The sequence below is a fragment of the Schistocerca cancellata genome, unplaced genomic scaffold (genome assembly GCF_023864275.1).
Source record: "Schistocerca cancellata isolate TAMUIC-IGC-003103 unplaced genomic scaffold, iqSchCanc2.1 HiC_scaffold_808, whole genome shotgun sequence".
Taxonomy (NCBI): domain Eukaryota; kingdom Metazoa; phylum Arthropoda; class Insecta; order Orthoptera; family Acrididae; genus Schistocerca; species Schistocerca cancellata.
This window is the reverse complement of record NW_026046819.1, coordinates 17730-39787: the sequence shown is the minus strand read 5'-3', so window position 1 is coordinate 39787 and position 22058 is coordinate 17730. Positions and strand designations below refer to the sequence as shown.

General features: G+C 45.1%; 1 long non-coding RNA gene across 1 annotated transcript in view; it reads left to right on the top strand.

Annotated features, from left to right (window-relative positions):
* LOC126143484 (uncharacterized) overlaps nt 1–19822 on the top strand; it is a 41361-nt gene extending 21539 nt beyond the window's left edge. Inside the window, exons 2-3 of the long non-coding RNA XR_007529742.1 lie at nt 6637–6696; nt 19750–19822. This is a non-coding gene — a long non-coding RNA (uncharacterized LOC126143484). The remainder of the gene's footprint in view (nt 1–6636; nt 6697–19749) is intronic.
* The last annotated feature ends 2236 nt before the right edge of the window (nt 19823–22058 follow it).

The following is a 22058-nucleotide window of genomic DNA, read 5'->3' as shown; positions in this document are numbered from 1 at the left end:
TTAATCGCTTTTAAGTGCGGTCCTTTTTTCTGTCACACCCTGTTTTACATTTTAGGGACACTTTCTGTCAAACGGTGGGTGCCGCCTCCCACCTTCGACGCTCCGACAGTAACAGACCGGGATGTGTGGCGGGTGTTCTTTTATTGTCGGGGCACACAGTTTCGAATACCGGCTCCGTGGCCGTTGTTCGGTCTTCACAGCTGAGCTATTTGCCCTCCACCAGGCTGTTCTTTATATCCGCCGCCACCGACATTCTGCTTACGTCATCTGCTCCGATTCCCCGAGTGCCGTCCGGAGCCTCGGTGATCCGTATCCGGTTCGCCCTTTCGTGCACCCGATCCGACACTCTCTTCGGCACCTGGCGGACGGCGGTTCTCCGGTTACCTTTATGTGGGTTCCTGGCCGTGTCGGTATCCCTGGAAACGAAGCTGCAGATGCCGCGGCCGAGGCTGCGGTCCTCCGGCCTCGGACGGCTTCTCGTCGTGTGCCTTCGTCAGATTGTAGCGGGGTCATTTGTCGGCGCATTTTATCGCTGTGGCGTGCCGATTGGGCTGCACTTCCGGACGACGAGCTTCGGGCCTCGAAACCACTCCCCGCGGCTCGGACGACCTCTTCACGCCCTTATCGGCTGGAGGAGGTCGTTTCGGCCCGGTTACGGATCGGACACTACCGGTTGAGCCACCGCCATCTGCTGACGGCTGCGCCGGCGCCGGTCTGCCCGGGTGGGCAGTTGCTGACGGTCCGCCACATTTTGACGTCCTGTCCGAAGTTTAATTCACTGCGCGTTGATCTCGGCCTGCCACGTACTCTGGATGAAATTTTAGCGCACGACCCGGGAGCAGCTGTTCGCGTTCTTCGTTTTATCCACTTGACCAACCTGTCTAAGGACATTTGATTATGCTGTTTTTTTTTATCCTTTGCCTGTTAATGTGACTCTTATAGTGTTGTCCTTTTTAGTTGCTGTTCCAACCTTGTGCGTCGCAGTGCATTCCTAACTTAGTGTGGGCGCTAATGACCACTGTAGTTGTGTGCCCTAAAACCACAACAAAAAAAAAAGATCGGGGATGTGACAGCTGCGGGCACTACGTGTTCCAGCGCATCGGGAGCATCGAAAGGTGCCGACTGCCGCTCCAGTTATTTCTACCGCCTCGTTTTATTATTGACAGTCCGACTCGTGTCAGTTACTTATTAGCATTCTCAGTCTCCCAATCAGAAATCATTCTGTACCCTACAGCTGTCTTTACCTTCAATCCAGCCAGTGGGGGTCGCACACGCGTCGGCACATTCCAGCCCTGCAGCCCTGCGGGACTCCTCGTCTGCTCTGACCGACGTGCCGGCGCGGTCTGTGAACTTCTACAGGGTTATTACAAATGATTGAAACGATTTCACAGCTCTACAATAACTTTATTATTTGAGATATTTTCACAATGCTTTGCACACACGTACAAAAACTCAAAAAGTTTTTTTAGGCATTCACAAATGTTCGATATGTGCCCCTTTAGTGATTCGGCGGACATCGAGCCGATAATAAAGTTCCTCCCACACTCGGCGCAGCATGTCCCCATCGATGAGTTCGAAAGCATTGTTGATGCGAGCTCGCAGTTCTGGCACGTTTCTTGGTAGAGGAGGTTTAAACACTGAATCTTTCACATCACTATACGTGAAACTTGCCCACACGCGTTCAACCGTTTCTTCACTCACTGCAGGCCGACTCGTTTATTTCCCCTTACAGAGCCATCCAGAAGCTTTACACTGCGCATACCATCGCCGAATGGAGTTAGCAGTTCGTGGATCTTTGTTCAACTTCGTCCTGAAGTGTCGTTGCACTGTTATGACTGACTGATGTGAGTGCATTTGAAGCACGACATACGCTTTCTCGGCTCCTGTCGCCATTTTGTCTCACTGCGCTCTCGAGCGCTCTGGCGGCAGAAACCTGAAGTGCGGCTTCAGCCGAACAAAACTTTATGAGTTTTTCTACGTATCTGTAGTGTGTCGTGACCATATGTCAATGAATGGAGCTACAATGAATTTATGAAATCGCTTCAATCATTTGTAATAGCCCTGTACTTCTCCGTAGATTCTCTCGGCTCTGGCTCTAGTATTCCCTCCGGTGCCTCGATTTTACTATTCCTACGTACTTTTCTCGTCCGATTGCATTCGTGGGGGACGTGATTAACTCTGGACGTTCTAACAACCCTACCACAACAAAGGTTAAAATTTAAAAAAGACTGGTGTTGCTCACGCTGCCAAATACTGCATTTTCGGGCAACAACGAAGTTATATTATGTGGCAGGTGTCATTAGAGCACAGTTAATGAAGTCATTTCATGCAATAATGAATAAACTAGGCACTCATCTTTTCGTGTTTCCCACGCTGGTCTCGTTGTAAAATCGTGGCTCAATCGTCGAAAATCTCGGTCGTTGTGATTCCAAGCTCGGATGCAAAGAGGCCTACGTTTTATTATGCTATATTCAAAAGTTTTGTAGATGCGCTTCACAAAGCATTCTTGATTAAACCTTTCAAAGTTAGCACAATAGTGACGTAAAAAAAATAATCAGCACTCCGAATTTAAGTTACACTTCCTTTTAATTGATTTTAATGCAATATCACGTAACACACAAAACATCACTTCACAATACAAAAATACTTGAAAAGATCTTCCCCACTGTTATAGTTCACATTTTATAAGCTGAATACGTTATGCGTCTTTCCAACATGACGTCAAAGACTTGACTTTTCAGTCTCTAAGTCTCTAACAACTAACTAATAATCGCTTACGCGTCCAAAATTCAGAGTTACAAGTACGGCAAAGATCATAGTGACAAAAGAAAGAATACAAATAACAATACTATCATTGCAATATAAACATATCGATGTATCAAAGTACCTCTACATTAATGAAATCAAATCTGAATGTTGTCTCAGAAATATAACTACTTTACAGAAACACAGTAGAATATTACTGGTATCGAGAGGTTCAGTTGAGGTGCCGTAATGGTTACGTAATTAAAGTACCATTACAACGTATTACCTCTCGACTGAAGGACCGGTGACAGTGCCATTTGGTCCCTCGCGACCTTTGTGACCTGCCCCCCACACCTTTTGTATCCTCTCACAGCCAGCCCGTAGCTCCTCCCCTAGCAAACGAACTGCTTGTTCTGCAAGCTAGTGCAGTGCGTGCTCTTTCAGATGTGCCCGTCAGCTGTACTTGCATTTCCGCTCAGTGTAAGCACTCACCGTCAGCTCGCTTATTTCTTTAACTACTTGTTCTCCACATAACAATAAGTTTTCCAAAATGTTTTTGCTCAGAGTGTGTGAACTATAATACTTTTAAGTGGCAATACTATTATTATTAAAAGTGTACGTATCGAGAGAAAGCTGTGTAATTTCCACGGAGTCTTATTTTTGCTCCATACATTTGATCATGATATGAAGATGAAATTAAATTATCAGTTTTCTGTTACTCGCACCAGCCTACGGAATGCACATTAACAGTTCTATGAGGAGATATTAGAATTAGAAATCTTGTATGGGATAATTGCATTTCTCTAATAGTAAGTGCTTCAGTTTATTCTTTAAAGTTTTAAACTAGTCATCTTAAAATCAGATGACTATTGTAAAAACTTGTCCTGTCGTATGTGGAGTGCTGTCTGCAGCCTTAATGTCTTTCCGTTGCGCTCGTTACTGAACTCGTCACATTGCGCCTTGCGTTTAGTTTCACAAACGGGAGTACTTTGCAGCATGTGCGTGGAGATGTGGTGTACGTACTTTATATTTTCTGAAAATTTTTCTGCCGGCCACTGTGGCCGAGCGGTTCTAGGCACTTCGGCCCGGAACCGCGCGACCGCTACGGTCGCAGGTTAGAATCCTGCCTCGGGCGTGGCTGTGTGTGATGTCCTTAGGTTAGTTAGGTTTAAGTAGTTCTGAGTCCAGGGGACAGATGACCTCAGATGTTAAGTCCCGTAGCGCTCAGAGCCATTTGAAAAATTTTTCTGCCGGGCTCACAGTCGTTTACCTTAGCTGCCGCTCGCACCGCCCTTTTAACTTTTTTAAAAGAAAAAAAGGTGTATCTATTCCCCACCCCAGATCTCTGTTCTGTACCAGAGATGCAGATATATTGATCTGAAATGCATTTGGCTTAGGGGATTGTGGTTTGGGGAAGCTGATACGTGTTTCAGTAAATAGAAACTTGTGCCGTCTTTCTTACAATACGATCTGTACGGTCTTTTCGTGACAGGTCTCAATCTGCAGTTGTACTGAGGAATTTTTGTATATTTGTGTACTAGCCAATTGCCAGTGGTAGTATAAATGGAGTAGCGTCGGTGTCTAGCTTATAGCTAAGCGTGAGTTGTATTGCCACTGTCTTGCCTCCATTTTCCAGGCAGCTTATTTGGAGTGAAGGCGTTGCGACTGCAATGCTGTGGGCACCAGCTCCTTATCACAATCCAGCTGACTCATTTAAATTTAAACACTCGAGAGACACTGCCGTACGATCTACTGGGGCGTCGGAGCCGAGCTGAAGAAAAGTATTTGCTCTGCAGAAGTGTGCAGTAAGAATACTGTGCGAAGCTGACACCCGAACATCTCGCAGTAGCCTCTTCGGGGACCTAGGTGGCCTTGGATGGCAGTGCACAGTATTAGGTCGGTGCGTAAGTTTGTAGCGTGCTCGTTTCGCGTGTCGGTATCGTTTTGCTGTGAGTTTATTTATAGATTGTCAGTTTTAATATGTAGTTCGGTGTTGCTAATTGAGTTTGTAGTGGTTAATAGAAAACAAAAGGAGAAGAGAAGAAAAGAAAAGGTTGAAAATGTGGGAACAAATGGTGAATAAAAAGGGTGTTTTAAAATCGTTATAGACCGTGAAAAAGGGAAAGGATGAAATGCAAATCGGAGTGTCGTAGGACAGTTGCTATTCACAATATACATAAATCACCTTGTGGACAACGTCGGAAGTTCACTGAGGCTTTTTGCGGATGATGCTGTGGTATATCGAGAGGTTGTAACAATGGAAAATTGTACTGAAATGCAGGAGGATCTGCAGTGAATTGACGCATTGTGCAGGGAATGGCAATTGAATCTCAATGTAGGGAAGTGTAATGTGCTGCTAATACGTAGAAAGAAAGATCCCTTATCATTTAGCTACAATATAGCAGGTCAGCAACTGGAAGCAGTTAATTCCATAAATTATCTGGGAGTACGCATTAGGCGTGATTTAAAATGGAATGATCGTATAAAGTTGATCGACGGTAAAGCAGATGCCAGAGTGAGATTCATTGGAAGAATCCTTAGGAAATGCAATCCGAAATTAAAGGACATAGGTTACAATACGCTTGTTCGCCCACTGCTCGAATACTACTCAGCAGTGTGGGATCTGTACCAGATTGGGTCGATAGAAGAGATAGAGAAGATCCAACGGAGAGCAGCACGCTTCGTTACAGGATCATTTAGTAATCGCGAACGGAGATGATAAACTCCAGTGGAAGACTCTGCAGGAGAGACGCTCAGTAGCTCGGTACGGGCTTCTGCCGAAGTTTCGAGAACATACCTTCACCGAGGAGTCGAGCAATGTATTGATCCCTCCTACGTATATCTCGCGAAGAGACCGTGAGGATAAAATGAGAGAGATTAGAGCCCACACAGAGGCATACCGACAATCCTTTCCACGAACAATACGAGATTGGAATAGAAGGGAGAACCGATAGAGGTACTCAAGGTACCCTCCGCCACACACCGTCAGGTGGCATGTGGAGTATGGATGTAGATGTAGATCGCAATTATTTTCTTCACTACTATTGGTCTTTATGTACATTCAGTTTGGCACTAGGCTTCATTTGTGTATGAACCATCTTCAGTACCGTATTTATGCATTTCGTATTGTAGGTTATTCTTTTCCTATTAACTCAGCTGTCTTCTGACGGCAATGTTTTGAAATGTGCCAGTAAATGAAATTGTCACAGAGACTTTCCACGATGCATTAAGTGCCTCATCATACGTACAAACGAGTGTGAAGTATTGAGTACGTACCATAGCAACAATGTGAGTAGGTTAGCATTAGTCGCGTTGTGTTGTCAGTACGCTTCATACAGAAGTGGCCAGCAGTGGTCGGTCATGACTGTTAGTATACAAGTTGACTCGTGTCGCGTCCCTGGAGGCTGTCCTTTACAGTTGCATTCACGGAACACACTGCACGGATCATTGATTGAATGACTTTTCGTGACCTCAAAAACTCGTTTGGATGGAAGAACTGTCCCTAGAGTGAGTGCTATAAGTAAATTTTATACGGAGCTGTAAATAGTTGCCGTTTTTCCTGCAGGAATACAAAATCGCAGTCTGCCCGGAGTGAGTACAGTCCGTATGCTCGGTACGTCATCTCCTCTTTCTGTGCTCCTTCAAATCCATATTTTGACTGTAATTGGTGCTGTGGAACGCTGGCTCCCCCTGACTGTTTTCATTGCTGTCACAGTCGAGGTCACATTCGGATTAGAGTAAACGCATTGACGATTTTACGCAAGTAGTGAATTCGGACCTAGCTGCCGATTCTTCCGCCGACACGGTGTTCAAATTCGACGTAATTATTTTACTTGGGTGTGCGGCAGTTTAATTTCTGTTACATTCAGATCTTTCTGTTTTCTCTCGCAGGTCACCGACACGGCGGAACTGCTCCGGCGGCCGCTCGAGATATACGTCAAGGAGGAGCGCGTGAGTAAGCCTCGGCTATCCTTTTCACCTGCAGCTTACAAAACTATTGCCTCACCACACTGCTCACTGTTGCGACCCCGTCCACACGACGAACGGCAACAGTAAGGAGCCAAGTGCACTTTGTACACTAAAAGTATTCACAGTCGACTAAAAACGACAAACAAATACCGGCAAGTTCTTTGAGAACATTTTTGCACGTTACCCCATACCTTTACCCATAGCTGAGCTTATAGAGGTATCTTATTGCAACAGCAGTACTCCTAGACAAATAACCAGTTGTGTGAGCACCAAATTTTGCTGAAACTACTCCCCACGTCCCAGTCATGTCATCCCTTCACAGTATTATTATTATTATTGACTTTTTTTTTCTCAGACTTAAGTCTGGTTAAAAATGGAACGTGACGCGGACCTCGGTCAAGCGTGACTTCCTTGTAACTGTATGGTATATGTTATATTGCATTTAGGAACTTTCGGGTAATTGAACATGTATCAATAATTACAGATTTTTGTAGTTGTATATATATGTTTGGATGTAGCTGTATTGCATTGATGTACTGGTGGATATTGTGAGGTATGACTCCTGTAGTTGATAGTATAATTGGGAAAATGTCGACTTTATCCTGATGCCACATGTCCTTGACTTCCTCAGCCAGTTGGATGTATTTTTCAATTTTTTCTCCTGTTTTCTTCTGTATATTTGTTGTGTTGGGTATTGATATTTCAATTAGTTGTGTTAATTTCTTCTTTTTATTGGTGAGTATGATGTCAGGCTTGTTATGTGGTGTTGTTTTATCTGTTATAATCGTTCTGTTCCAGTATAATTTGTATTCATCATTCTCCAGTACATTTTGTGGTGTGTACTTGTATGTGGGAACGTGTTGTTTTATTAGTTTGTTTTATGGCAAGTTGTTGATGTATTATTTTTGCTACATTGTCATGTCTTCTGGGGTATTCTGTATTTGCTAGTATTGTACATCCGCTTGTGATGTGATCTGCTGTTTCTATTTGTTGTTTGCAAAGTCTGGATTTATCTGTTGTGGTATTGGGATCTTTAATAATATGCTTGCTGTAATATCTGGTGTTTATTGTTTGATCCTGTATTGCAATCATGAATCCTTCCGTCTCACTGTATATATTGCCTTTTCTTAGCCATGTGTTGGATGCGTCTTGATCTATGTGTGGCTGTGTTAAATGATACGGGTGCTTGCCATGTAGTGTTTTCTTTTTCCAATTTACTTTCTTTGTATCTGTTGATGTTATGTGATCTAAAGGGTTGTAGAAGTGGTTATGAAATTGCAATGGTGTAGCTGATGTATTTATATGAGTGATTGCCCTGTGTATCCTGCTAGTTTCTGCTCGTTCTAGAAAGAATTTTCTTAAATTGTCTACCTGTCCATAATGTAGGTTTTTTATATCTATAAATCCCCTTCCACCTTCCTTTCTGCTTAATGTGAATCTTTCTGTTGCTGAATGTATGTGATGTATTCTATATTTGTGGCATTGTGATCGTGTAAGTGTATTGAGTGCTTCTAGGTCTGTGTCACTCTATTTCACTACTCCAAATGAGTAGGTCAATACTGGTATAGCATAAGTATTTATAGCTTTTGTCTTGTTTCTTGCTGTCAATTCTGTTTTCAGTATTTTTGTTAGTCTTTGTCTATATTTTTCTTTTAGTTCTCCTTTAATATTTGTATTATCTATTCCTATTTTTTGTCTGTATCCTAGGTATTTATAGGCATCTGTTTTTTCCATTGCTTCTATGCAGTCGCTGTGGTTATCCAATATGTAATCTTCTTGTTTAGTGTGTTTGCCCTTGACTGTGCTATTTTTCTTACATTTGTCTGTTCCAAAAGCCATATTTATATCATTGCTGAATACTTATTATTATTATTATTATTATTATTATTATTATTATTATTATTATTATTATTATTACTACTACTACTACTATTACTATTATTTTAGTTGCTGGTGATTCATGTTCCAAGTTTAAGATTTAGGAAAAAAGGGCACATAGTTCTAATATATAAAATGGATGCAATTAATGTATAGCATGTCTTATAAAAAGTGAAAATGAGTGTTCCTTTTGTGAGCTAGAACTATGCCATTTTTTATATAAATGATTAATGGAAAATCTCATATAAAGATGTGAAACAAATACTAACAAAGAGATAGAGGGGCTGGCCAGTACTTACCTCAGCTCAGTACAGCCGATAGATAACACAAAACAGAACAGAAAATTTACATTCCTAGCTTTCGGAACTTTGTTCCTTCATCAGGAAGAAGAGAGGGGAAAACGGGAAGAAGGGAAAGTGGATTTAGTTACGACCCAGGTTCCCTGTTACTCACAACCGAGGTTGTGAAGCAACTAAATCCACTTTCCCTTCTTCCCTTTTTTCCCCTCTCCCCTCCCTGATGAAGGAACAAAGTTCCGAAAGCTAGGAATGTAAATTTTCTGTTCTGTTTTGTGTTATCTGTCGGCTGTACTGAGCTGAGGTAAGTACTGGCCAGCCCCTCTAACTCTTTGTTACCATTTTTTATATATAAATTTCTCTATGTACCTCGGTTGTGCTTCTGTGTGTTCCTCGGTGCCGATAAAACAGATTGACGTGTACAGAGGGGCGATTCAGCTAGTGTAAATTGTCGGTCTCTCAATATGTTTTTACAGTAAATACATACAACATGTAAATTTTTGGACATATTGTGGCATACTAAACCATTACTAAGCCTCTGAAGATAAATTAATTTGTCAAATCTGGTGAAGGAAAATAAAAATGTACTTGTAACAAATAACTGAATTTTATTCTGAAATATACAGGTCGAATCAGCTAAGCTTGCACTGCATATATTGCCAAAATGGAAAGTGCTATTGATGTGCAGTTTCCACAGAATGGATCGGTAGTCAAGGTCTCGTATTCTTAGCCAATAAACAAAGTGTAATAATACTGTCGCAGCAGAAGCCGAGTAGCACCGTGGTGTAGCGGTTGTGATACTAAACTGTTGCACGGAGTTCAAAACTCACCTCTGCTGTACAATTTTAATTTCTATATTCGGTTTAAGTACATTCTAGAAGTACCCACAAGTATCAAGAATCATTGTACTGGAATGTTCTGTAGATGTATATATACTGTATGTGTTCTGGCCAGAGGCAGTTCGCTTCGCACTCTTGTATGTGCAAGTGCTGAATAAACCTTCGTTAATCGAAGTTAGTGTTAGTCATTCAGCTAATTACACCTCGTTCTTTGTGACATTCTGGTGCAGGCGCTGGGTATTGGAACTTGTGATAGCGCACATTAGCGACGACGCAGTGGCTCCCATTCGGCCACAAAATCAGACGCCCCATAGTGAACATCACGCACGACGACCAGGTACTACCCTGGAAAGTAGTAGTTACCTACCTAGGGCTAAAACTGGATAAAAATCTGACATTCATCCACCACATCAGAGGGGCCAGAAACGAGGGCTCTGCCCGGCTCTTTCGGTTATATCCACTCCTTAAAGGCAGGGGACTCGCAGTACCTGCCAAACTCAAAATTTGGACAACGATCGTCCCGCCAGCCGTGCTCTACGGATCAGAAGCGTGGGGCACGGCTGCAGACACCAACCTCAAACAGTTGGAAATCGTCCAAAACAAAGCCTTCCGAATCGTTGCTGACGCTCCGTGGTTCTCGACCAGTGAGGAGATCAGAGCAGTGTTAGGACAGCCCTCATTCTGTCATCTCATAAAACAAAAATCATTAAAATTCTATGAATCATCCAACGCATCACCACACCAACTCATCAACTCCCTGGGAAGGGATGAAAACCCTGACCAGAGAGCACCAATCAATACCATCCATCGCCAATTCAGGCGATAGTGATATGAATTCATACGCAACCGTACACTTACATCATCATCGCCGCCGCCTCCACTAACATAGTCTACCCAGGGGAAAAAAACGGCCCCTAGCCAGTACCGTATAACCCCCGAATCCGCACCACCAAGGATAATTTCGTGAGACAGAGCGTTTTCGAGGACGCTGCTTCTTCAAACACATCGTGGGTATAGACCCAGCCTTTTCATGCCCCATCAGGCCGCGACAGAGCCACCGTTTTTGGCGAGAAACCTGAGTTAGAGGCATATTCGACAGATTGCAATCTACCAGAGACAGAACAAGAGGAGGACGGCACGATGACAGCAACTGTGTGCCACCACGTGAGACATCCTTCTGGGTTCTCTCGTGACGATTGCCGAGATCCAAACAAGTGGCTGAAGAAACCTGAGCATGTAGCCAAATTTAATGAATGGGATGACACCGTGTGTTTGGCTAACGTATTTTGCTACTTGGATGGCACTGCCAAGCAATCGTATGAGAACAACGAGGGGAAGTTCACAAGCTGGGAAGTATTCGAGGCGGAACTGCGCGAGTATTTCGGCGACACACAACAGGAGTGCAAGGCTGAAGGTAAATTAAAGTGCGTGGCACAGCGTCCAGGAGAAACTACAGCATCCTACATTCGAGACGTCTTGGAGCTGTGTAAAATACTGGATCCAGGAATGGAGGAGGAAGTTAAGGTTGCACATGTCATGAAGGCTGCTGCTGAGGACACGTATCAAGCCCTACTCCTGAAGGAGGTTTCTACAGCAGACGACTTCATAAAGTGGTGCTAGTATATCGAGACAATGCATAAAAAAAAAGAATTACACGCAAGAAGTTTGAACGGCTTCCAAACGTCGTATCGGTGTGTGTGATGCAGGAAGGAACTGATTTCACAAGAGCTCATCAGATAGTGAGAGAGGAAGTTCAGAAGGCACTCGGATTGCACGGCAAGCTTAAAACCGAGACGCTTCAAGAGGTCATAAGGGAGGAAGTGGAACAGATATCGAACAGAATCCATCGTCCTCCATTTCCCTCTAAAATGGCGAAAAAGTCGAGACCTGGGCGGAGTTACGTTCCTGCAGTGCCGCATGAAGGTCCTGTTTGGGCACCGAGGATGAGTGACGTCTGCAGGACCCAGGATAACCGACCAGGATGTTTCCACCGCGGACGACCGGGACGTGGGGCGCGCTATTGTCGAGAAACGCGGCAGGTATTCGATGATGCCCGTGCCAGAAGACAGCAGACTGATCTCAGCTGACACCAACTCCGGGACTACGAAGACGGACAAGACGATGTGGGTGCAGGACGACGTGGGTCACCACTGCCGCAAGCTAGCCGCCGGAGAGGGCGCTGCCCGACACGCCGATCGAGGTCTCCGTCACCGTCTAGAAGCTCCGGCCGGTCACGTAGCTGCCGCAGCCTGGAAAACTAAAGGGTGGACGTGAGGCCGCTGAAGAGGAAAATCCTCCGCCGTCGATCACTACGAAAATGGTAGGAAGCCAAGTCGATATCTTCGTCGATGGCCGACCACCCCGAGCTCTTGTGGACTCTGGAGCATCGTATTGAGTCATTTCGGAGAAGTAGCATTGCCAGTAAGAGACAACCGTATTCGTCAACAACAAAACATCTCTGCTGAAGGTGGCTAATGGGAAGATGTACCATTCGTGTGGATTGTGGGTGTAAGTGGCCATACACAGCCCTCAGAATTCGTCTTACAAGAGTGTAGTAATGACGTCATTCTCTGGTGGGACTTTTTGAAAGCTTCTCAGGCGATTACAGATTGTACACGTATATGGATACGGCGTCTGTTCTTTCGGACATGTCGGATGCCCACATATTCTCCGAACTCTTACGGGTCTCGGTAAGAATGTCTTCAACGAGTAATGAGTGTGTCGGGGTGAGAGACTACAAATGTAGTGTGTGGACATACTAGTTGAGAATGTGGGCCTCGCGGGAACTGCGCAAGGGATAAGTCCCTGCAGTCGCGCTGTCCTCTGTGCCCTCGGTGGCTCAGATGGATAGTGCGTCTGCCGTGTAAGCACGAGATCACGGGTTCGAGTCCCAGTCGGGGCACACATTTTCACCTAACCCTGTTGATATATATCAATGCCTGTCAGCAGCTGAAGGTAATAATATAATTCTAATTTCATTATAGATTGTGCTCGCTCAAAGATTGAGATACTGTGGACAGGAAGATGCGCATCCGACTGTGTGCAGTCTGTGTGTGCTGGATGAAGCGATCATTCTTGCAGTCAGCACTGGAAAGGTAACTGTCACATGTCGTGCCATACATGAACCCGTGGATCTTGTAGTGGAATGTAAGAGAAGCATACCAGTGGACAATAACTTGGTCATCCCAGCCTCTGTCGTCTCGTTTGAGAACGGATTCGGTGAACTGTGGACAGTTAATTGTCGTCGAGAACCGCAGATCCTTCCAAGACGCACAAACGTGCGTAGCAAACATGCTGAGCCGTTAATTGAAGAACAGCTGAGTGTCATAGAAACCTCCCGCGCCGAGTCTGTGGGCAGAATTAGCGCTACCACTACGAGACGAGATCTTCTAGCTCGACTATCACCAGATCTCACTAAGGAGCAACAGAAGCTACTTGCCATTCTTCAAGAGTTCTATGAATGCTTCAGTCCACAAGTGATGGGCGAATTGGACAAATCGATGGTGAAGCACCGGATTAGAACTCGAGACCATCAACCAAAAAGCCAGAGAGCATACCGTGTGTCAGCAATGGAACGTCGAATAATTCGCGACGAGGCAGAGAAAATGATGAAGAATGACGTAATTCGGCCTTCGCAGAGCCCGTGGTCGTCACCAGTGGTCCTCGTCGGGAAGGAGGATGGCAGTTGGCGCTCTTGTGTTGATTACAGGAAGCTTAATAAGATAACTAAAAAGGACGTTTACCCTCTTCCACAAATTGACGACACACTAGATTGTCTGAAGGGGGCCAAGTTTTTCTCAACCGTGGACATGTACTCGGGATACTGGCAAATCAGAGTAGATGAGGGTGATCGTGAGAAACCTGCATTCATCACCCCTGAGGGCCTGTATGAGTTTAGGGCAATGCCGTTTGGGTGGTGTAATGCACCATCAACTATTGAACGGGTGATAGATAATCTTAGTCACCTGAAGTAGTCGATGTGTCTTTGTTACTTACGTGACATTATAGCGTTCACAGAGACATTTGATGAACATATAAAAAGACTCCTGGCCATTCTTAAGTGTCTCCAACAAGGCGGACTGAAACTTAATGCAAGAAAGTCTCCGTTTGGAGCAAAATAAAGCAAAACACTTGGACACCTTGTGTCAAACGAAGGTGTGCAGGCAGACCCAGAAAAGGTGATATCTATAATGGAATTTCGAATTCCTAAAGGTATCGGAGATGTGAGAAGCTTCCTCGGATTATGTTCTTGTTAGCGTCATTTTATCAAAGACTTTGGTATCATAGCCAGGCCACTCCAAGAATCGTTAAAAGCTGATGCTACATTTATGTGGGGTGGTGCTCAACAAGATTCTTTTGATGTGCTGCGGTAAGCTCCGACTACCGCCGCTGTACTTGGTCTGTATGGTGAGAGAGCACCCACAGAACTACACACAGGTGCCAGTGGCTATGGAATTGCTGCTGTTCTGGTGCAAATTTCGGATGGAAAAGAGAAGGTTATATAGCCTGTGCTTCTAGGACGCTTACAAAAGCCGAGGATATGCAAGAGATGTTTCTGGCCAGGTTTGTTTAGGAGTGTCCGTCACTATGTGTCGCACTGTCGAGAGTGCCAGAGGAGCAAGGCACTTCCTCCACCTGGCCAACTCATTCCACACGCCTTTCCCACGTGTTGGCACTGACCTCCTCAGATGATTTCCAACGTCTGCTAGTGGCGATAGATCGATTATTGTTTGCACTGATTACCTGACATGCAATTCAATTACAAAAGCCGTGAAAACAGCCGAAGCATCCGAAGTAGCCAAATTCGTCACGGAAGACATCATATTAAAACACGGTGCCCCGAGGTCGTTAATTACAGATTGAGGGAAGGTTTTTCAATCGAATCTCGTGACGGAGATAAACTGTCAGTGCAACGGGTTTACTGAATGCCTTAATGAGACCTCGGCCGACACGCTATCAATGTCGAGCAGAGCAACTGGGATAAGGTGCTACCTTTTGTGACGTTTGCCTGCAACACCGGCAAACAAGACACCACAGGATTTATGCCGTTTTTCCCGGCACACGGGCGTGTGGCGAATACGATGACGGACACTGTGTTTCCGCTACATGCTGACGACGTGGATGACGACTACGTCAGCTGGCTGTTAGCCGGAGCTGGGGAAGCTCGGCAGTTGGCTCGACTCCGCACGCTGCGGGCCGAAGGCACGAAGCGAGCCACCGCCCTCTTGCCTACCAGCCTGGTGACGTCGTCTGGATCTTCACCCCTGTTCGGAAGGTCGGCCTCTCCTCAGGCGCTACTTTGGACCTTATAAGGTTGTAAGATGTGTCTCGTGTTACTTACGAAGTTGATGACTTCTACTCCGACACGAGATGACGAGATATCGAGAGATAAGTGAAAGGTGGCTACACTGAGCCGCAGCGCCAGAGATTGCGCCAAAGAGTATTATTCAGCCTCCTCCACTGGCAGTTCTTGTCGAGAAGTGGTGGTGGGCAGTTCTTGTTCAGATGTAGTGGAGAGTGCTTGTCGTGAAGTCTGAGTGGAGAGTTGTTGAGATGTCGTAGTGGAGGGTGCTTGTTGCATGTTTTATGCAGTTCTGATGGGCTATACAGCAGATTTTCTTCGAATGGAGATATTGTAACGATCAGAGTGCTTTTCGTCAATATATAAGAGGTAAAAAATTCCCCTTTTTTTATTATTTCAATGTCTTAATGTGTCATTACAGGTTCAGTCAACAAAGCATCTGGCTCGTGTTCTTGTATTAGAGTGTAATTCTGGTTTTCTTGCGCAATTATAGTATTTCTATTTTTTTTAATTACTTCAATATAAATGGTACTTGAAATTTCTTGTCTTATTGGAGAAGAACCGTGCCAGATGTGTACGTTGAGTCACACTTCCACACACAGAACAGCTACACTTGTGTTTGTTGTCTCGTAGGTTTTATAGCGTGCATGGGGACTTAATTAATTAATTGTGTTAACGGAAGTTTTGTTTCATTTCTTGTTGTTATTCGATGCAGTCAGATTGCGTGCTAAAACAAGTCAGGGCCAACCGTTTACGAGACAGCGTAACCGCACAGACAGTAAAATTATTTTCATAAAAATTTAATCAAGTCCCCATGCACGCTATAAAACCTACGAAACAACGAACACAAGTGTAGCTGTTCTGTGTGTGGAAGTGTGACTCAACGTACACATGTGGCACGGTTCTTCTCCAATAAGACAAGAAATTTCAAGTACCATTTATATTGAAGTAATTAAAAAAAATAGAAATACTATAATTGCGCAAGAAAACCAGAATTACACTCTAATACAAGAACACGAGCCAGATGCTTTGTTGACCGAACCTGTAATGACACATTATTTAAGACATTGAAATAATAAAAAAAAGGGGAATTTTTTACCTCATATATATATTGACGAAAAGCACTCTGATCGTTACAATATCTCCATTCGAAGAAAATCTGCTGTCTAGCCCATCAGAACTGCATAAAACATGCAACAAGCACTCTCCACTCCGACTTCACGACAAGCACTCTCCACTACATCTGAACAAGAACTGCCCACCACCACTTCTCGACAAGAACTGCCAGTGGAGGAGGCTGAATAATACTCTTTGGCGCAATCTCTGGCGCTGTGGCTCAGTGTAGCCACCTTTCATAAGGTCTACGGAGGATCCTGCCACCCGGGGTAAATTCGAAGCTCCGGCGACCGGCAACGAGCAAAAGGTTACGAAGAGGCGTAGCGGCGAAAGAAGTTCTGAGAACATCGTCACCGCCAGGGCGAGCATCGGTGATCGGGAGTGGGAGTACGCAGGTCCGATGACTCGTTCCCGGGACTGGTAGGACGTCGTGACAGCGAGACGCTGTTCCCTTAAGGACAGGCCAGTGTCGCACAAGAAGCTCAGCAGCAACGTGCTGTAGTGGATACGATACCGAACCGTAGCATGGAGGGTCGTGAGTTCAAAACTTGCTTACACTGTACAGTTTTAATTTCTATATTCGGTTCGAGTACATTCTAGAAGTATCCACAAATGTCAAGAATCATTGTACTGGAATGTTCTCTAAACATTCCACGTGGGAAAAATATATCTGAAAACACAGAAGCTGTAACTTACAAAACGAAAGCATTGGTATGTTGATGGAGACAATAAAAAACACACACACAGAATTCAAGCTTTCGCAACACACGGTTGCCTCATCAAGAAAGAAGGAAGGAGAGGGAAAGACGGAAGGATGTGGGTTTTAAGGGAGAGGGTAAGGAGTCATTCCAATCCCGGGAGTGGAAAGACCTACCTTAGGGAGAAAAAAGGACAGGTACACACACACACACACACACACACACACACACACACACACACACACACACACACACACACACATATATATATATATATACACAGGCAGACATGTGTAAATGCAAAGAGGTTGGGCAGAGATGTCAGTCGAGGCAGAAGTACAGAGGCAAAGATGTTGTTGAATGAAAGGTGACGTACAAGGAGCAGCAGCTTGAAACGTGAAATTACCGGAGGTTGTCTTCCCATTACCCACCAGGCCTCAACCTCCGCTAATTTCAAGTTGCTGCTGCTCGTACCTCACCTGTCATTCAACATCGTCTTTGCTTCTGTACTTCCACCTCGATTGACACCTCTGCCCAACCTCTTTGCATTTACACATGCCTGCCTGTGTGTGTGTGTGTGTGTGTGTGTGTGTGTGTGTGTGTGTGTGTGTGTGTGTGTTCTGGCTGGAGGCAGTTCGCTCCATGCTCTTGTACGTGCATGTGCTGAATAAACCTTCGTTAATCGAAGTTAGTGTTGATCATTCAGATAATTACACCTTCTTCTACGTGACAATACTTAGAAAGTGTATCTTTTCTGTAAACATACGTTTTTTAAAATGGAAAAATGGCTGTGGTGACTGGAAAAACTGAAAGTGGAGTAAATTAGAAAGTCAGTGGTGGTCACTGTGGGATTGTAGTGAGAGTCCTTAGAGAGAGATCGCATTTTGAAAGGTTCCCGTACCGACAATTGAACACCACCTGTGGTAGCACGCACACTAAAGGAGAACATAAATGCAGAAACTAGCCATGTGGATTCTGAGTAGTAATGAGGCAACTGACCGTAAAAGGTTGTGTTCAAAATGACCACCAGCAGTGGCTACAGGCGCTTCGCCTAGTACGGAACGACTGCTACCTACACACGTGCTGGCATTTCAGCGGAGCTATCTGAGCAGGCTGCGGTAACGTGTCAACTGTGTATGGTCAGGCGTAGCTGGGTGCCCCTGTAGACAGTGTCTTTAGCTTTCCCTACTCAAAAATATCTACATGCACCAAATTCCAGGAATGGGCTGTTTGAGGTACAAGTCCTCCACATCCGATCCGACGATTTGGTAAGAGTATCTGAAGACGCGCTGTAGTACCTCAGGCGCTACGGGCTGGACAGCAGTCGTGTCGGTACGGCAGGTTCTTCCCTGTCTGCAGAGGAACGTCTTCTATCGTCTGTGGAAGACGGTCTGTTAGGAGACTGTGATATTTGTGTCCATTCAATGTTCCGTCTGTGAGCTGACTCTTCACTATCCCACACCACACGTTTAAACTCCGTGGAAGCTGACGTACCACCTGTCGAACCCGACAGGTATCGTCGACAGACCGATAGTCACAGGTTTTCGTAGTTTACCCGGTCACGATTGGTAAATACGGTTTCGTCGCTAAACGAGACACGTTTGGAGTATCTCGTCTTAATGCCCGCGTACGTAAGTTAATACGATTCTCGCAATCGTTTCCACGCAGCTCTCGATGGAGAGAGAGAGAGAGAGAGAGAGAGAGAGAGAGAGAGAGAGAGAGAGAGACAGACACGGATAGGATGGATAGGGACGGAACCCACACGTGTGGGGAATGAGTAGGACAACTTGCCACGGTTGTGCCGCTCCCTCGTGCAGTTCTGTGGGAGCTGACGTGCAGATCGGCTGCAACACCAGCACTGACATTAATTTTTTCCCCTATTCTGTCATCATTTGTTTCCTTCTCTTGCATTGTCTACGTGTCACACTACCACTTTCACGTAACTGGTCGAAGAGGTCGACATGTAACTGCTGAGATTGTCGACATGTATTGTGATATTTTACCTCGTACACCGTACAAGAACGAAATGCGTTCTTCCTACACGCTCCGTACACCGTGGCGCGTCAGCTTTTTCTGCGTCGGTAAATCCCACCGTCCACTCGCGACCTGCTGCTGAGACTGTCACACACTGTCGAGTTGCGATGAACTGGAGGAACACAGAAGCGCACTGTAAGCAAACATATCACCGCACTGAGCAACTGTGCAGGCTCGATGGCACAAACAAATGTCTGTGTGGAAGCTTTTCTCAATACGATATCTCGTGAATGCCTCGCACTAGAATCCTGCGACAACGACCACTGACATTCTAATTTACCCTACTTTTAGTTCGTTACTGTCAATAGGCATTTGTGCATTTAAGAAAGTGTATGTTTGCACAAAAGATAGGCTTTAAGTATTATTCCACTATGTTTATTGGTGAAGAATACAAGCCCCTGACTACCAGTCAATTCTGTGAGAGCTGAAAATCGATAGCACTTTCCATTTCTGCAATTTCTGAGGAGCAAGTTAAGGCGATTCACCCTGTACACTACAGTTGCTGAAAAATTAAAATACGCAACTTTCTTCGGCCCACGCACATGCGCACACACACACGCGCATGCCTCATCGGGTGAAACGTTATCTGTAAGCCGGTGGTAGCTCCGTAACAGTGTGGGCTGTTTGTACGTATTTCTTGTCATTATCGGGAAAGATCATCCAGTGTCTGCGTGCAGTTTTGTAAAAATAGCAGTACAGTACCGGCAATAACTTCCTAGCAATCGCATTCCCACACTTTCCGGAGTCTTCACAATATACGTGGGCCCTAACTGGGCTCGGCTGCACTGCGTCGGCGCGACATTATTTTTCCTCTCTGCCTGCCAGAGTTTCTCTCCGTGTTCTCCGTATTTGGTTTTTTTTTTTCCTTTCAGGAGTCGGAGTGTGAAGACGAGGAGGCGGAGGCGGTGGTCGGCTGCGACCCCCTGTACGTGAAGCAGGAGCCGGTGAGTGGAGTGCAGCTGCCTGCGTTCTGCCCTGCCCTCGGCAGTGAGTGACGGTCTGGCTGCTCCAATATACCCTCCCTCCCTCCCTCCTCCTGTTATTCTATCGCATTAATTCTACACTATCTTGAGATCGATCAGGCAAGTTTGTATAGTGATTTCACTAACATTTGTAATTTTGTTTATGCACTATTTGGATGTAGTTTGCACAAGCAAATGGTTATCATGTGGTACCCAGTGTAATCACAAATTACTGGCTGTTTGAATTGATATCAGACATAAGAATACACGCAGTATGCGCAGCAAGTAGAGGGTGACTCAAAAGGATGAGGAATTTTGGAATGGAGATCAATCTATGAGCACAATTACTCCACACATATTTCTTTGTGTCATTATTGTTGTCACGAGCATTTTTATTTCTCAAATATCAAAAATCTGATAGACGAGCTCCCCCTCGTGTAGTCGTTAATAAAAAAAAGAAAAAGAGAAGAAAAGGTTGAAAATGTGGGAACAAATGGTGAATAAAAAGGGGGTTTTAAAATCGTTAATGACCGTGAAAAAGGGAAAGAATGAAATGCAAGTCGGACTTCGTATTACAGAAAAGTTCCCGGACTTTGTGATTCGGAAAAGCTATTGTTGCGGTGGTCCTTGTGGCGTTTCTGAGCAAAAGTGAAACCAATTTCCACTACAAAAATTATTGAAAAAGAACAGAGAATAGCAAAATGTAACTGACACTGGGAAATGGCGTAGATAAGAGTTCATCCTTTACCGTGTTAACATGTCTTCTCGCGTGCGGCGTCCAGGTCTTCAAAAATTTCCTACTTCATTTCTGCGTGAAAAATAGTACCGGCTCCGAAATATTGCGATAAATTTCATTGTCCAGGAATTCGTAATGTATACAAATTAAAACCGTCTTGATGTTGAATGCAATGTATTTTACGTTGCTTCCATCCTCTGAATTTCATACAAATTTCCACAATACGTCTGCACATCAATAAGTTGTTTTTCGTCTTAATCAGACCAAGACTAGCTAATAAGGTTCAAAAATGGCTCTGAGCACTATGGGACTCAACATCTTAGGTCATAAGTCCCCTAGAACTTAGAACTACTTAAACCTAACTAACCTAAGAACATCACACACACCCATGCCCGAGGCAGGATTCGAACCTGCGACCGTAGCAGTCCCGCGGTTCCGGACTGCAGCGCCAGAACCGCTAGACCACCGCGGCCGGCAGCTAATAAGGAAGTTAAGCTTCCGCTCTCGAGAGACAAAAGACGGCTAGAAAACAAATAGAGTTACAATTTCAGTACCTTCATTTTCTTACATATTTCCTCTACATTTTCCTGCAGCCCTACAGGAACATTGTGCGTGGCTCGAGCCAACATTTTGATGGGAATCCGGGAGGTTTCCTCTCACATTCTCACTCTAAGGCTAGGCGCAAATTGACACGAGTACAGCACGTGTGACGTGACACGACACTGCAGCGCGACACGCACGTGCCGCGCCGCGCGGGTCCAGCGCATATTGCGACGCGTACACCGTACATCCCCCCCCCCCTCCCCCCCACGAACCATGGACCTTGCCGTCGGTGGGGAGGCTTGCGTGCCTCAACGATACAGACAGCCGTACCGTAGGTGCAACCACAACAGAGGGTATCTGTTGAGAGGCCAGACAAACGTGTGGTTCCTGAAGAGGGGCAGCAGCCTTTTCAGTAGTTGCAGGGGCAGCAGTCTGGATCTGGCCTTGTAACATTAACCAAAACGGCCTTGCTGTGCTGGTACTGCGAACGGCTGAAAGCAAGGGGAAACTACGGCCGTAATTTTTCCCGAGGGCATGCAGCTTTACTGTATGGTTAAATGATGATGGCGTCCTCTTGGGTAAAGTATTCCGGAGGTAAAGTAGTCCCCCATACGGATCTCAGAAACAAAACTGGCGTTCTACGGATCGGAGCGTGGAACGTCAGATCCCTTAATCGGGCAGGTAGGTTAGAAAATTTAAAAAGGGAAATGGATAGGTTAAAGTTAGATATAGTGGGAATTAGTGAAGTTCGGTGGCAGGAGGAACAAGACTTTTGGTCAGGCGAATACAGGGTTACAAATACAAAATCAAATAGGGGTAATGCAGGAGTAGGTTTAATAATTAATAAAAAAAATAGGAGTGCGGGTAAGCTACTACAAACAGCATAGTGAACGCATTATAGTGGCCAGGATAGACACTAAGCCCATGCCTACTACAGCAG